Here is a 6,000-nt window from a genome sequence, read left to right on the forward strand (position 1 = left end):
AATGTGATTCATAATTTCTCCATTTGTTTTGTTGTCCATCTTTCTCAACAGTAGCCGACCTAACAACCCATCATATCTGAGATGGTCTTGTTCCTGTCCATGGCAGGTTCAGTCAATCAGCTGTGGGACATCTGCTGCCTAGTCAAAGTATCATGGGCCTCTTGATTTAAAAGGACAAACCAGTACAGAGCCTCCCTGCTCCTGCAAGTCACACTTCTTGGATGAATACTCACTACTGCTAGCAGCTGTTAGAAATGAAATCTTTGTGTATCTATCCTGTAATTAATATCTATATGTATCTATTAATAAATTAATTGATGTTGTGTAGAGTTCTGTAAAAAACTATTGTAAATAGCTTCTCTTGAGTAATCTACATATGTGCAACTTTTACATTTAAATTGCTTCTTTTTGTAAATTTTACACATCTGGCAACGAAGCATGTGGAGGAGAGAAATGCTCAAATTAAAGCTGCTATTGTGGAAAAGACATAAGGTTTGTGGCTGTTTCTTTAAAACATCTATTTAATAATTATATTAAACACTGTACATGGTTACTACATTACACAAACATAATTACTACAGTTAATTTAAGTCATTGATAGAGAAAATCTATTTACAAAAGAAATATCAATTTTATTTCAACAGTATGTACTCAGGGTTTACAACTTAAGAAGACATCCATGTAGGGTCCTTGGTATGTGCCAGTCTGCAGTGAACTGGTGGATGACAGAGACAATAATATACTGTAGTGAGCAGTTTGAAGCAGAAGTCCCACCATGTGATCCACAGGGTTTTCCCACCTGAGCACAAACTTCATGCACTTCGTTTCCACAGGCACCACAGCAGAATCAAGTGTAACCTGTTAAAAGGGATATGAAGTTGTTATTCCTATGTTATCAATTTTCTACTGCCAAGTTTACAACCACAGGAAGACAAAGTATAATAAACTTAACCTAATCATAACATTTGATAAATATTCATTGGAGAAATGTGAAGTTAATGAGCTAATATATATGGATAGATATATAGATAGGTAGCTCATCACATTTTTCCAATGAAACGTTAATATCTATATCTAAAACAGCGTCTTCCTCCTCATGTCTCGATCGTAGCAGGAGTTTAACTTCTCAGGATGTGGTGGAGCAGCGGATGTTTGGCATAACTGTTAAGTTTTGGACTTGTGGCTTCAGGTAATGTCGCTACTTAGCGGGTGGTGAAACTAGCTAAGTGAGGAGGGTTTAATACGATCATGCATTTTACATGACGGGTGGCCCCCCAGTCTATACTATAAAATCTGATTAAGATTAGAGCCTAAATACGTTCTATTTCCAAAACAGAAAGGCTACGTAATGTTAGCCAGCTAACAAATTACTATTGCTATCCTAGCATATCAACTAACAGCTAGAAAAAACCAAAACACGTACCTTCGTAGTCAAACTGGTATCAATCAGCGAGGAATTTGTCCAGTTTAGATTATGTTGATGAAGAAAAATTGTTTGCAAATAGTGATATATCTTCAAATCATATTTGTGGCAGCAGCTTTAGAGTCCAGAAACAGCGTTAACTACACACACCGGAACTAAAGATACACCGTTTCGAGCCATAACGGAAGTTGTGTGACGTCATGTGAAAAGGGTCTGCATCCTTCGAAGGACGTATTTGTAGGCCGATTACGTCATAGCGTGGCGACAAGGCCTGTCCGAATTCAAAGACTCCTTCAAATGCGTCCTTTAAATGCGTCCTTCTTTTCCCCAGATTTGAAGGATGGGTCCGATGTATCCTTCACGGCCCACGATATCCCATAATTCATGGTGAATAGCGACTAATTATTTAGCTATATAACACTTTAAATGACACAACGTGATTTGGTACAATGTTTATAGGCGAGAATGTAAGTGTGTAAATCTCAAATATCTGCTCGGTTCATCAATACATCACCTAATTGCAATATTGCTCTGACGTTTTCGGACCTGTCTGCTACCGCTGCGTTAACCGCCAGCTGTCAGCTGGCCGGGCGCTAACGGTTCGGTTCACCGAGAGAAAACGCCAAACTCCTGGCACATTGTTATAAAAACTCCCGCTAGCTTTCCCTAATGAGTGGGAGTTAAACACCGATATTAATTAGACAGGTCTGGTTGAAAAATGCTTGGTTTATAAAGTATTTCAAAGCAGAGCACATCGGTTTGATTGATTAATTAAAGTTAAGCCTTCAAACATAATAGGTTTATTTAACCGTAATGTCCAACCTGCGATGTGGAGAGTATTATATTTGTAAATGAATAATTTGTATTCCTTGTAGAAAAGTGCAGTACACATTTGAACATTTTAGAATCAAACTAAGAGATTCCCTTTTTACTATGGAGGAACGTCCTTTAATATGAAAGGTGAAGAATAATATAGAAATCAGTAATACACATGACTGAAAAAAACTTCCGCTCCGTTGTTTTTTTTTTTTTTTTTCCTTCCCCGCTCTCTGCTTCACGCTGTCACGGTTGCTTGGCAACATGAGTTACGCTGAGGTGGGGGCGGGGACAGTTGGTGAAGGCTAGACCTGTCCGAATCCACAGATATCTTTCTTCCGGTCTTAGTTTATTTCCGGCCTTCGAAGGACCCGTCCTACGTAGACCAGTCCTTCGAAGGATGCAGACCCTGAATTCGGACACAGCTAACATATATGCTTGTATATATAACTTTAGCACCATAACTTTAGCTTTAAATATAAATAGCTAAAGTTATATATACTATATAACTTTAGCTATTTCCTGCCAGTCTTCCTTTGGGAAGGTGTCAATAGTTTTGTGTCTGTGAGTGACAGAGAAATATATAAATTTTTCTTCATACTCGTGTGGATGTGTTGAGCACCATTTGACATGGATCGATTAGGATAAAACTGTAAATGTAAGAGTTGTCTCATGTGTGACTCAAATAATAATTAATTACCGAAAAAAAAAGAAGAAGGAGGAGGAGGAATATGTGCAGTGAAAACCTTCCTCTTTCTTGCATTTCTGAGTATTTTGTGAACAAAAGTTTCATAAACATTAGTGTGAGATTTCCTCCTTACAAAAATTACTGGAATTCTGGTGAAATTACGAGAAAATTTTTGAAACAAACAAAAAAGGAGAAACATGCAGGTTTTAAAAAGCAGTGCCTTATCTTAGGAACGTCTGGATCAAGGTTTTCTCCAGGATAGATATGAGTCATTTAAAATTCAATTATTTAGAGTTGTAACACATTTACTGCATTTTGAACAGCAGACTGAGAACGCAACTCACTTCACTTGAAAATGAGCATCTGCCTTCCTCCTGGGAGCCATTCTCTCTCAGGTCTTGTACTGAGAGGAATCAATAAACTGTAACAAGCTTAGAATCATCCAAAATATAAAACATGTTTCTTCTAAAGCTGTTTTTCCTCTTTGCATTCCACAAGCAGAACAAAGGCAAAAACTGCCATGATTTTGCTGATAAAAGCAAATTTAAATTCAACAATTTTGAAAAGTATTAGAAATGGGCAAATTTAACTAAATACATGTTAATTTTAAAAATGAACTTAAAAGCTCAGTAAGAGAGCTTTGATAATCTCCTTTGCAACTTCCTTTTCCCTACATTCCTCCAGTGTTTGAACAGGACACCACCTTCTGGTTTACTTCTCTCTCTCCTTTTTTAATTTTAAATCTAGTGGACCAAACTACAATTAGCGTGCTTCTGAAAAATATCCTCAGGTCAACAATTCATATTGTCCTTTGGTTGAGCTGAAATTTGACCAAACATAATCAAAACACAAAGAAATGTTAGAATAGAGAAATAATTGTTTTTATTAAACTTTTCTTTTTTTTTCTTTGAGATACCAGTTTAATCCTCTTGACATATTTGACACTTTTTTTTTTTTACCTCTTAACTGTTAAATTCTAGACTGCTTAGTTTGTTAAAGGAATACAAAGCTGACTAGTATAAAAGCTGACTGGTGTACAAAGATTGGGCCTCAAACCTCAAGCTTTACTTCACTTCCCTTTTTGAAGTCAAAACAAAAGTGATATTTTTAGCAAATTATTGGTAAAATGTTGACTATGTCATTAACTTTGGGCTCTTTTCTGTTTAGCCTGCCTAAAGAAATAAAGCCAAAACAGTTCAAAATGCCTTTACAGAATAAAATCTTAGTTGTGATTGACCAAAAAAAAAAAAATTACTGATTGGACATTAAATAGGGCTGCACAGTGGCGCAGTTGGTAGAGCTGTTGCCTTGCAGCAAGAAGGTTCTGGGTTCGATTCCCGGCCTGGGGTCCCTCTGCATGGAGTTTGCATGTTCTCCCTGTGCATGCGTGGGTTTTCTCCAGGTACTCCGGCTTCCTCCCACAGTCCAAAAACATGACTGTCAGGTTAATTGGCCTCTCCAAATTGCCCCTAGGTATGAGTGTGTGTGTGCATGGTTGTGTGTCCTGTGTGTCTCTGTGTTGCCCTGCGACAGACTGGCGACCTGTCCAGGGTGTACCCCGCCTCTCGCCCGAAACATTGGCTGGAGATGGGCACCAGCACCCCTCCCGACCCCACTGAGGGAAAAAGGGTGCAAGAAAATGGATGGATGGACATTAAATGACTCTTTAAACTACCTGTCACTAAAATGGTTACCTCAAATCCAGCTTTTCTAATGTTTGACTATTTGAAATCTCAAGGCTTTTAATTTGAAGGGACCCCTGGCTTCTAAAATCAGTGAGGCCATTAGGTTTGCATGAATGGAAGCTGTGCTGCCAGTTGCCGCAACATTCCACTTCTCACCCTCCAAGGCATCTGTCCAATCAGAGAGCTGGAAATTCCTAAAATAACTACTGAAAGAGTTAAAGGAATTAAGCACTAATCTGTTAGAAATCTGCCAATTTCTGTTGAAAGCACAGCATGTAAATAATAAATTATCACACAATTTACATGTAATAAATATCAGTGCTGGTATGGTGGATAAGGAGTAATGGGCACCCAAATTGAAATCTGCCAAAAACAAGGCCATAGAAAGCTTTGGGCTGGCTTTGGACGGGACTGGCTTAACAGTAATTGTTCTTTTTTTATTATTATTCTGTATTTTTTTATGATCATTTAAATAGAACATTTACCGTTAAAAAAGGCACAACATTTTTTAAAAGCATATTTCCTTTCTTTCCAGACATATTAAAACAAACATATCGACTCATAAAACAGGAAGTTGTAATCCTGTACATTTATACAGAAGTTTTCAGAACCATTTCGGCTTGTAGCGGGTCATCATAGCGGGTCTCCTCCTCCTGATGACCCGCTCTCACCCCAGCTGCTTCAATTAACCAGCAGCTAAAATCCACCTGCTACTGACTGATCAGTTTTCTGCCTCCATGGACGCAATGGAGAAAGCTGTTGTCCTCAAAGGTAAGGTCCATGTTTCTGAAAGCGGCCTCATTTCCATCTGATTAGCCCAAAGGTTTAATTCCAAACGTTTCTCCCTTTCTAGACGTCAAAAGTTTTGAGTACTCTCCGTCGGAGTTGGACAGGGCCTTTTTCGGGGAGCAGAGTTTCCTGTCCGCTTCGTCTCTGGACCAACTGTCCACGTCGAAGCCTTCTAACGCGGATGGCTTTGACGGCAGGTCGTCCATCCTGGCGTCCCTCTGCTTGTCGTCGGATGCCATTTCTCCTTCCGTGGGGTTTCCACCCTGCGGTTTCAACATGAAGGAGGCGGACTGCTCCATCTCCATCTCTCCGCAGGGGAAGTTCTCTACCCCCCGCGTGCTTTCCAAAGAGCCCCGAAACTCCGTCTGTTTCGACCAGTCCCACGCGTTTCTCTCGGCTTCACAGGTCTCCTTGGATGTCTCCGTGATCAAGTCGGAAAGCAACAGCCCCAGGTTCTTCATAGAGTCCGGCACTCGGGAGCAAACGTGGAGCCCCAAACCCCAGCTGCCTGAAGTTTGCCCTGACCAGGAGGCCAACAGAGACGGTAGCTGACTGTGGAGGAAACGTTTGTGGAAGGAAAACCAGACTTTGACTCTCAA

The sequence above is a fragment of the Poecilia reticulata genome, chromosome 5 (assembly GCF_904066995.2).
Source record: "Poecilia reticulata chromosome 5, P_reticulata-male-v2, whole genome shotgun sequence".
Classification (NCBI taxonomy): domain Eukaryota; kingdom Metazoa; phylum Chordata; class Actinopteri; order Cyprinodontiformes; family Poeciliidae; genus Poecilia; species Poecilia reticulata.